General features: G+C 33.3%; 1 non-coding gene across 1 annotated transcript; it reads right to left on the reverse strand.

Moving 5' to 3' along the window:
- Positions 1–244: 244 nt before the first annotated feature.
- Positions 245–347, reverse strand: LOC111552146. The gene has a single exon (XR_002734560.1). It is a non-coding gene; the product is annotated as a U6 spliceosomal RNA (small nuclear RNA).
- Positions 348–9252: the final 8905 nt, after the last annotated feature.

A 9252-nucleotide genomic window follows, 5' to 3' on the forward strand; every position in this document is an offset into this window, starting at 1 on the left:
AATATAGTAAAATATTTTAATAAAATATCTAATACTCTACCATCCTAGCATTCTTCAATTGTTTATATTAAAAAATTCTTGTTTGCCTGTGCAATTCTATTTGATGATATTGTATGAGGATTATTCACCAATGTTCATTGGTGATGTTATTCTGTAGACTTCTTTAGACTAAAACAGTTCATTGGTGATATTATTCTGTAGACTAAAAAAGTGCTATCTCTATCAGACTTAAAAATTGATGTTAAAAATTATATAGCAATATCACATAATTGCATGCCATCCTTGAGGAGGAGCTAAACTAATCTTTGTATTGTTCCAATTTTGCTGCGTATACCCCTGAAGTGAACACACGTCCATTAAGTTTTAATTTCAGACAGTAAATTCTTATTATAGCTTTTCTCTTTTGTGATTCTTACCCTTTTCCTTCTCCTATTACTCCTCTTCCTCCTCCTCTTATCCTGACTTGCTGTAGTTTCTTTCCTTTCTTTTATATCTTCATTTCGTCACTCTCTATTTACCTCTGTATATGCTATGCCTTCAAAACTCTCTAGTTTATAGTGGTCATCAGATGATAAACATCAGATGGATGAAGAGCTGGATAAATACATTTCTTTTATCATATTTAATGTATTGATTTTAGGGGGCTTATTTCTTTTGAGGTTTGTAATTTTTTCCTGTGAGCTTGGCAGAGGTCTGTGGAAGTTCAGTGCAAACTGCTATGGGAAAATGTGTGCTTCAATAAGGGATTTAGGGTTTTCAATAATCCTCAAGTAGTGTTAAGTTAATTTCCTAGAATGTGTCTCTACTATCATGTAGGCAATATATATTTAGACTCCATCCTCGATCATGCAATAGGCCTTGATATCCTATTTCTTATGGTGATCTTTCTTTTCTTTTTTCCTTGATATGTAGCCAGTTTTAAAAACACTTTTCCAGGTCAGTAGTTAACGTTTGTTGTCTAAGTTGTTTTTTCTTTTTTTAAAATAATGCCTAGGGCAACACTTCAAGGATCTCAGCCATACTCGGATGACTGTTTTAGCTTTCAACTTTTTAGAGATGAGAGGCCACATTTTCTTTCCATAGAATGGTGTTGGATTTTAACCCTCAAGGATTATTGAAGCACTCAGGAGCCACAGTTGAATTACTTTGAGACTGGTTCATCTGGTTTTGAGTTTTCTATTTGTTACTAACACCTGAGGATCCCCTTTCTTTTTTCTTTATGCTTGACTGCATATTTAACAACTTTATAAATTATACTTTTACAGTATTTGTCTATGTGATGAAACAGGGTATCTGTTTATCATCCTGGTCTTCAATATCACTGAAAATCAATTCCAGGTGAATATCATGTTCACTTAAACGTGATAGAGAAATTTAATGGTCTAATAAAATCAATCGTATTCTATTTATAACAACAGGCATTTCTTAATGTAGAGTATTTTTATCATATTGGTATCCTGTATCAATGGAGGAGATATAGAAAGAGAATACATAAATTACTAAAATGAGCAAGATGTGGCCAAGAATATATGAGAAAATCCAATAAACAACATATTATCAGGTGCCAAAGCAAGCTAGAATTTCAGCAAGAGTAGTAAACAGAATGAAATGCCACACAGTACTCAGGTTTTACAAGATCAGAAAATTGTGTATTTCATTTGAAATATTAAAATCATTGGCCACTGTTGACTTTACCAGTAACAGGTTTGTTGTTTTTGCGGGAGGAAAGATCATACTAATTGGGGTTAGATAGTAAAAGGGCAGTAAATGAGCAGAGGCAATGAGTAAGAATTACACTTTAGAAATACCTGGCCATTGAAGAAAGGAGAAAAATTGCAAGGAAGTTAGAATCAGTGATTGGGATGAGAAGAGATTTATTTATATTTATTATGGGAGATACTAGTAATTCCATGAACAAAGAGGCAGTAGAAAGGGAATACTGTTTATTAAGGAGAGAGTTGGCATCACTGATAAAGTGAGTTACCTAAGGAGGCAGTGGAGATTGGAAATAACCTTAAAGTTGTCCGAGAATTATCAAGCACGTGAAGGCCATGACTTCAGAGCTTACATAGCTATGGAAGAATTCATTATTTGCTTACCCCAAAGACATTCTCCCTCTACTTACTTAATATGTAAACCTTGAATTAATTAGAATGGCAATATGCCCCACTCCAGAGGGTCAGCCTAGTCCTTGTTGATTTAAGTTAGCTATAGGAATATCTCTTTTTCAGGATATTTACTTTCCTAAGTTTTTTTTTTTTTTTTTGTAGTTTTCATCAAGAAAGCAGAAACTTAGGTTTTCTAAGGAGCTTTTGTGTATGCTTTTGCTTTGCTGTTAAAAATAAATAACTAAAAGACCCATGATGAATCCATGGGGCAAGATTAAAAAGACTGAAAATCAACAAAAACAGACAGAATTGGGAGATCAATGAGCTCAGGGTCTGAGGTAATTTTTTGTAAACTCCTGCACCACATCTAAAGTCTCTGTTCATTGTTTTCAGCCAAAAGTTATCTATAACCGAAGATAACTGATTCAAGTCATACAAAACTTTTTCTCAATATTTGCTTGCTATTTTGCACAGTATTATCCAGTTGATTTGAAAGTGTAGCATATGGTACATAGCATTTCTATTTTAATATATCATAGAACTTTGAACTTTAAAAAAATGTATCTCAAAATACCCCGGGTTTCACCATTTTATATGATTTTGGTCATGCAAGAAAAGTATAGTAAAATTAGTAATTAGTAACTCTCATTTAGGAAAGGTGTAGTAATTGTTTAGCTTCTCATTACCTAGCTTCTCATTACTTACATTGCTGAGATTAACTAAATATGTTCAATAAATCAATTGAATATAACCCATTTAGTTCATTTTATGAGACATGCTCTAAAATGCTTTACCTAATTCCTCAAGATGAATTGATTCCTCCTGCTTAAACAACTTTCGTTAGATGTTATTTTCACCCATTTCATGAAAACTCTTTTTTTCTTACACAGTTGTTAGCTATTCATGTAAATATCTTTGCTATCAGAATGTGTTATGAAACTTACTGAACCCAGTAAGTTCCAGTCAATTGGATTGAAACAGGAATAATGTACACAACTTCCAGGTCATATCACCAAGTAGGAAATTTCATGCTCTCCACTACTTCTCATTTTCCTTTCTTACAGGCTGGAATAAGGATGGGATGCTGGTGAGTTAGCTTTGACAATGCAGAATAGAAAAACACTCAAATGGATCTGGATGCTGGATGAACTCACTGGAGCACTACTGCCTATTTTCCCTGTTTCTTCTCACCTGTCTCTTCCAATGCTAAGCCATGTGTATGCAAGCCTCTTCTAAACTCAGCTTTCATTGGCTGAAAGATGACAAAGGGAGGATGTAGAGCAATCTTGAAAAGCTGCATATTTTCTCCAACAAAACTACATTAACCTGGAAGTGACTAGGTTATATTGAATCTAAAATGGTGGTGTTATTCATCCACTTCGTATCAGAAATGGAGGTCCCTGATGAAATTATAGTCAGTACAAAAATATAGTTAGATGGACAAGTTCTAGTATTTGATAGTTCAATAGGAAAATTATAGTTAACAACAATTTCTGTATATTTCAAAATAGCTAGAAGAGAAGAATTATAATGTTCCCAACAACAAAAAAGACAAATATTTGAGGTTATGAATATCCCAATTACTCGGATTTGATCATTACACAGTGTATACATGTATCAAAGTATTACATATGCTCCCACAAGATGTATACAACTATTATATGACAATGAAAAATTTTAAAAATAAAGTTAGTATGATGGGAAAGATTTTCTGAATATCTGATGTGGTTGTAGGCTCTAAACCATATTAACATAAAATAGATAATTTATTGAATTCAAAGACTACTGTTCTAGGAATGTTTTGTTTGGTTTTGAGACAGGGTCTTGCTCTGTTGCCCAGGCTGGAGTGCAGTTTGGTGCAATCATAGCTCACTTAAGTCTCAAAGTCCTGGGTTCAAGTGATCCTCCTGCCACAGCCTCCTGAGAAGGTGCACACCGCACCTGGCTGGCGCTGTGTTTCAAACATAGGTATAGAAGGCAAGGAGGCAAGACCTCTGCTCCAAAGGGAATGCTAGTAAGAGAGAAAATAAAGCACAAATGGGTAATTGATATTCATTATGGAAAATATTCATGATACAAATATAAATTCTTATTATGGTTTAGGAGGTTTAGAAGGTTTCGGAGGCACGCACAGGGAAAAATCAATTAAATGCAGAAGAATTAGAAAAGTCTTTTGAATCTAATTACTTCAAGTACTTGCAACAATATTGCCATTAGTTGGGAAAACGATGTTTAAATCCTAGGTGCCATCCTTTTATTAGTGATGTTCAATGGAAGAAAGTTCAGAGACCCTCCACTTTTGGAGGCCAACTTGGAGCTACCTGGAAGAAATAATTTCTATTGTGACTTTGAGATTAACATGTATTTAATTGTGTTATCTTTGTTAGTAGCAAATAATTATGGTTTAATAAAATACATAAGTAGCATGTCAAATGTAAATTTCCTTAGAAATGAGACTAAACACATTTCTGTAAACAAGCTGCTTTAATCCTGTATTTGAAATCTAGCGGCAGCTGTGTTAAAATGGAGGCTCCTTTGAACGATGATCTTGACAGAGACCAGATTCTGGAATGTTAAAACATAGCATAGCAAAAAAAAAAATTATCCTCTGCCTATCTGTGCCTGGAACTCTGATTCAGATTTTTGAGATTTTCCTGGGCACTTTAGAGGATACACTGCTTCAATGTCACATGCCAAATTTAAACCAATAACAGCCATTCAAACATTACAGTCTCTTAGCTATTGTATAATGTTTATGAAGAATCTAGAGGTGATTATACCCACTTAATTTTTCCCCTGTTTATCTTAAATAGGAGATAGATGAAGGAGGAAAGGGAATCTGAATGTTGCATAAATGTAACGATAAGGGAAATAACATGCACAGATTGTGACAATCCACTTGGAAAAAAATCCAAACTAATTTTGTTCTATTTCTTCTAAGCCATCTGAGAGCCTTTCTACATTTACCCATACAGACTAAATTACACTGTGATTGAGTTTATGGAAAGATAGCAGCACATATGTAGATGAAAGCACAGACAGATATTTATGAAAAACTGGGTTTCTGTAAAAAAAAAAAAAAAAAGGGAAAGTTGGTAGTTATTTTAGGTATATTAGTTAATGTTTAAAAATGGAAACTTTAGAGACTATGCCACTTATTCAAACATGCCACTTTTCCTCAAAAAGAGAGAAACAAGTTTGCCATTATAGGCCGTTGTTAAATGTTGGCTTTGGCTGGTACAGCCTTTTGTCTTCCCAGCTGTATGAATCACCTCTACAATATGTCCCTTTTGTTTGCATACTGGGATTCAGTGCCTGTCTGGGGGTGGGGGAAATGTGTGGAGAAAAACCTGTTACTTTGTTACCCTAGGACCAGATTGTTTCAAGTCTGTGTGTGCATATTTTATTTCAGAGTCTTTCCTTAAATCTTGGCTTTCTTTCTTTCTTTCTTGCATATTTCTGCCCATCCTAAAAGAATAAACCTAGTTTTGAACCAAAAATAAGTTGCATGATATTAATAAATCAAAATTGGTAAACCCCTTCTGTTTACTCTTAAAATTGTCAGTGAAAAATAGAAAATATACTGGCGTTTTACGTTCCACTTACAAGCATATCTGATCCTCTCTTTATAAAATGCACTTCCATTTGTTAGTATGCAATTATATGTCTCCATTTTTATGGGCATGCAATCTGTGTCTATATTTACATTTAGACAGTTTATGTTAATTACAATTTGTACATGTATGGTATATATACATTCACTAAGATGAATGTGTTCTAGGCATTTCGGTGAGCATTATTTTTGTTAAATTCTTTTGGGGTTGGCACCGACATCACTACTTCAGATATAGAAACTGAAACTTGGAGAAGTTAAAGGGAATTTATCCTTGCAGATAGCTATGTAACATTACTGTTCATCTGCATAAAAACAACCTGGTACATAGGGAGAGGCCAGACTGGGCTCTGGTGGGAAGTGGAGCCTTATTTGAATCAAGGACGATATGAGTCAAAATCATGATCTTTAGATTAAACCAAGATGCCAACACATTTTATGTCTGAAATGTTCTTTTTTTTGCTCACCCAAAATAGAAAAGAAATGCTTTGAAACATTATTTTATAGGAGTAGCTCTGTCTCATAATAGAAATTATATTTCATTAACTTTTGGGTTTTTTTGTTTTGCCAGTTAGGAATCAAGCTTTTTACCCATTTAGATGTTAGTCTACTCGTGACATATTTTTGTTGCAAATGTTGTAATTTAAAAACTCATATGTGTTCACTATAGAAAATCTGCAAAATATCTAAATGTACAAATAGCCCTGACATTAATATATAACCACTGTGAAATTCTTGCCTTATGTACTTGCAATATTTTTGCAATGTATGTGTGTCTGTATGTATGCACACTTTTTTCTTTTAAAAATTATGCTCAGAAATAGAAACAATTTGGTTATTAACATGTGAACTTTTAAAATATTATTATTGTAAAGTAGGTTTTCTTCACGGCATAGTACTGCATCGTAGGATTATACCTCATTTTTTTCTAGCCAACTCTTTATATTGTGAAACTATATGTTAAGTTCAATTATTCCATTTTATGAATTTTTTGCATTCTTTCCAACACAGCAATGTTTGCAAGTGCCTGTTTGCATACTTTCAAAAGTGTTGGATGTTAATAATTATAAAGAGTTTGCAAATTAGATAAGCAAATCATAGCATTTTAGTTTTAACTCGTATTTCATTACCAGTATAAATATTTTTTCATTTGATTCTTTTCATCTCTTGGTGGATACAGTCACCTACTTTCATTCACTTAGTTATGTTCATTCATTCTTTTGAAGTATGCAGACTTAGGGTTTATTTGCAGACCAGGTTCTGTGCAGTGGGGAACATACTTTGTCCTAGCCCACACAAATCTTAAAGCCTCACAAGTTTGATAAACAATGAACATAAACATAAATGCATTCTTTTAACTGCAAATTTTTTTGAAGTACTCTTGAAGAAGTGAACAGGGCGCTGCGATGGAAAAGAAAGGCATACTTCTTAGAACAATGTCATTTCTATTTGAATGGATAAAATACGTGCGTGCACAAAATTTAATATATAAAAGCAAATTTACCCTGTTTATTTAACCCTGTGAAAGTAACTCTCCCAACTGTTTTTCAAATCTTACTTTCAAAGGCAATCAATATTTAATTATTTTCTCTATATCTTTATCGAGATAACTATGTGTGTCTGCATGTTTCTGTGTGTGTACGCATGATTTTGTTTTGTTTTGAGAGAGTCTCGCTCTGTCCCCCAGGCTGGAGCGCAGTGGCACAATCTTGGCTCACTGCAAGCTCCGCCTCCCGGGTTCACGCCATTCTCCTGCCTCAGCCTCCTGAGTAGCTGGGACTACAGGCGCCCACCACCACGCCCGCCCCGTTAATGTTTAGTACTTTTTTTTTTTTTTTTTTTTTTTTTTAGTACAGACGGGGTTTCACCGTGTTAGCCAGGAGGGTCTCAATCTCCTGATCTCATGATCCGCCTGCCTCTGCCTCCCGAAGGGCTGGGATTACAGGCGTGAGCCACCATGCCCGGCCTGTATGATTTTTTTAAAATGTGAAAATACTCACTCAGCATTCCTGATAATTTTTACTTGGAAACTGTTCTCATCAGTATTTATAGAGTTGCCTTATTCTTTTTAATGGGTACATATATTCTATATATTTTTTACTATATGGATAAAACTTAATTTAGATAATACCCAATTAAAAATATTTCCTTTTATTTGACAAATGGGTTCGAAGATTGTAGTCATATCTTAAGTTATATTCTCTGTTATGTTATTTTTCTTTTTTGTTACATTGTATTTCCTTTATTTTATTTTGTTTCTGTGATAATTTATGCAGCATATATTGTTTCAGTAAATACTTGTATACATATAGCTGATTTTATATGCTTAATGTTCTATTTTTAAAATAGTATCTTACTAGTAAAGAGTAATGAAGTTAATATATTTTTACGTAATTTCTTTTACAACTCAATTTTTACTGATCACAAGTTTAAGTGTTTACATTTATATAATGGAATACATTTACACTCCTATTATTTTGTTATTCCTATCTGTGATTAATTTTGATTTTAACTATAGATAAATTCCTTCTCAATTATTGTTTATCATATAATTTCTTTATAGTCAACTCTTTTTTACCACATAATTTTTCTCAGGGTTTTAGTCTTTATTTTTAATTTATTTTCAAATTGACAATTAAAAATTGTATATATTTATAATATAAAACATAATGTTTTGATATATGTATACATTATGGAATGGCTAAATAGAGCTATTTAACATATGCATTACTTCCCAAACATATTCATATGTGTGTATGGTGAGAAAACTTAAAATCTACTGTCCTAGCAATTTTCAAGTATACAATGTATTAGCTGTAGGCACCATGTTGTACAATAGATTTCTTGAACTTATTTCTCCTAATTCAAATTTTGTGTTCTCTAACATCTGATCATCTGACCTCACCCCAAGACTCCGGTAATCACCATTTTATTCTCTGTTTCAATGAGTTGCACTTTTTAAGATTCCATGTATAAGAGAGATCATGTGGTACAGTCATGCGTTGCTTAACGAAGGGCATATGTTGTGAGAAATGTGTTGTTAGGGTATTTCATCATTGTGCAAACACTATGGAGTGTACTTCCACAAGCTTAACTATATATATATCTAAATATATATATATATATATATATATAGCCTACTGCAGAGTAAGCTATATGGTATAGCCTATTGTTCTTAGGCTGCAAGCCTGTACACGTTACTCTACTAAATACTGTAGGCAACTGTAACACGATGGTCAGTTTTCATGTATCTAAACATATCTACACATAACAAAGCTACAGTAAAAATAATGTATTATAATCTTATGGGACCACCATGGTATATTTGGTTGTCATTGACTGAAACATCATTAGGTGGTGCACGACTCTGTCTTTCTGTGCCTAGCTTACTCATTTCACTTAACATGATGTCCTCCAGGTTTATCTACGTTGTCACAAATGACATCATTTCCTTCTTTATTTTTCTCTTACGCTAAACAGTGTTCCATTGTATATATATGCCACATTTTCTTTCAAATTTGGGAAGTTTTC

The sequence above is a fragment of the Piliocolobus tephrosceles genome, chromosome 10 (genome assembly GCF_002776525.5).
Source record: "Piliocolobus tephrosceles isolate RC106 chromosome 10, ASM277652v3, whole genome shotgun sequence".
NCBI classification, from domain to species: domain Eukaryota; kingdom Metazoa; phylum Chordata; class Mammalia; order Primates; family Cercopithecidae; genus Piliocolobus; species Piliocolobus tephrosceles.